Raw genomic sequence first — 2,729 nt, forward strand, 5'->3', positions numbered from 1 at the left:
GCTGCCACAGCTCCAGTCTCTCACTACTACACAGCTCAGTCCTCTCACTACTACCCAGCCTAGCTCACATCTCTCTGCCAGCACAGCCCCAGTCCCTCACTACTACCAGCACAGCCCCAGTCCCTCAGTCTTCCCAGTACAGCTCCTTCACTCCTCCCAGTACAGCCCCCGTCCCTCACAAGAGTAATAACGGAGAAAGAGAGAGAGAGTGTGAGAGAAGACCGGGGAGAATTTCTAGAAGACAGAGCAAGAGTTAATCTTGAACAACAAAGGGGGGGGGGGGCTAGAAACAAAGATAAAACAAAGATAAAAAGCAACAAAGACAGAAAGTGAAGTAAGGTGACAAGGTGACAAATGACAAACATGATGAAGATGGAAAGTGTTTCAATTTGAACTATAGTGTCTTTAGTGAGGTCATCACTAAGAGACAGACATATTTTTCTGAAAAACATCCCCACAGCATGATGCTGCCACCACCATGCTTCACCGTAGGGATGGTGCCAGGTTTCCTCCAGGCGTGACAATTGGCATTCAGGCCAAAGAATTCAATTATGGTTTCATCAGACCAGAGAATCTTGTTTGTTTTGGCAAAGTCCTAGTGGGATGTCATGTGTCTTTTACTGAGGAGTGGTTTCTGTCTGGTAACTCTACCATAAAGGTCTGATTGGTGGAGTGCTGCAGAGATGGTTGTCCTTCTGGAAGGTTCTTCCATCTCCACAGAGGAACTCTAGAGCTCTGTCAGAGTGACCATCGGGTTCTTGGTCAGCTTCCTGACCAAGGCCCTTGTTTGACCGGGTGGCCAGCTCTTGGTGGTTCCAAACTTCTTTCATTTAAGAATGATGGAGGCCACTGTGTTCTTGGGGACCTTCAATGCTGCAGAAATGTTTTGGTACCTCCTTCCCCAGATCTGTGCCTTGACACAATCCTGTCTCAGAGCTCTACGGACAATTCCTTTGACCTCGAACAAGCACTGTCAACTGTGGGACCTTATATAGACTGGTGTGTCCAATCAATTGAATTTACCACAGGTGGATTCCAATCAAGTTGTAGAAACATCTCAAGGATGATCAATGGAAACAGGTTTCACCTGAGCCCAATCAAAAGTATCATAGCAAAGGGTCTGAATACTTATCTACATTTTTTAATAAATGAATAATTTGTTTTTAAACCAGATTTTTCTTTGTCATTATGGGGTATTGTGTGTAGATTGATGAGGATTCTTAAAAATAAAAAAAAATCTATTTTAGAATAAGGCTGTAACGTAATTTTTTGGGGGAAAAAGTCAAAGGGTCTGAGTACTTTCCATAAGGCACTGTTTGGTATTATAAACAATTTTGCATAACTTTCCACAATGCAAATTGTAATAACAGGTCTTTAATCAGTTAAATTCACTAACAACATTGACTCTTTTAATTTGACTGCGAAAACTTTTTGCAAAAAAAGATTCAGCAACTCCTCAATACATTATTAAAGTTATTTGATGGTCTCCGGAATAGAAAAGGATAGGAACTGCTGGGTTTGAGATTAAATTTAGACACAGATCATATTACCCTTCCCCATTATAACCGCTTCCATTAGGAGGGGAACAAGAAAATCCCTTCCATGTCGGTACTGCACTTTGGGAGCCATAGAAGGTTTCTGACACTTTAATCTCTCCAAATGGCAGTAGACTCTCACGTAGCTCAATCTGAATTATCCTAGATTACACACCAGTCCTGTGATTTACAGCCCTGGGCAGGATATTACTGTCTGACTGACATGGAGACTTGGAAGACTCTCTCTCTTACCCTCTCTCTCCTCTTCTCTCTCCTCTCTCTAATCTCTCTCTCTCTCTGCTCTCTTCTCTCTCTCTCTCTTTCTCTCTCTCTCTCTCTCCTCTCTCTCTCTCTCTCTCTCTCTCTCTCTCTCCTCTCTCTCTCTCTCATCGTCACTCTCTACTCATCTTTTCCTCAATTCTATCAGTAACCATGCATCCATCATCGTCACTACTACCCACCAATAATACTACATACCCAACCACCTCATCATATTTACTACCTACCGACCACCTTCACACGCGTTCAGTTATCGTGTAAACATCTCCCCACATCATACTTAACATACCACTTCCACCACCACCACATCAAATTACATACTACTACTGACTACCACATCATTATACTACTACTACAACCGTATTATTCATTACTACTACCACCACACCACCATCATTACTTACTTACCTACTACCACCACCATCATTACAATACCACCACCACCACCATCATCTATACCAACCACCACCACCAACACTCACCAGCAACTACACCACACACCAGCACCATATATACCACCACACATCATCAATACTATACCATTACCAGACCACAAGCGACATCAATCAATACATACTACGCCACCACCAACGCATCATCATTGCTACTATTACTACACCACTCAGTCAATTATACTCAACCGGTGTCAAATTTTACACCACCCAAAACCCATCATTACTACTAACCACCACCATATTACTATACTCGTACTATACAACCGACCACCTCATCATTCTACTGACTCCAACCATCGATCATTACTACTCACAGACCAACAACCAACCTCATCATTACTACTATACTACCACAACACCTCATTACTACCACCACCACCATCAATTACTACTACTACACCTACATTACTTACGTACTTACCACCACACACATCATTATTTACCGACCATTACAACCAAC

This window comes from Salvelinus sp. IW2-2015, unplaced genomic scaffold (genome assembly GCF_002910315.2).
Source record: "Salvelinus sp. IW2-2015 unplaced genomic scaffold, ASM291031v2 Un_scaffold1249, whole genome shotgun sequence".
NCBI lineage: Eukaryota > Metazoa > Chordata > Actinopteri > Salmoniformes > Salmonidae > Salvelinus > Salvelinus sp. IW2-2015.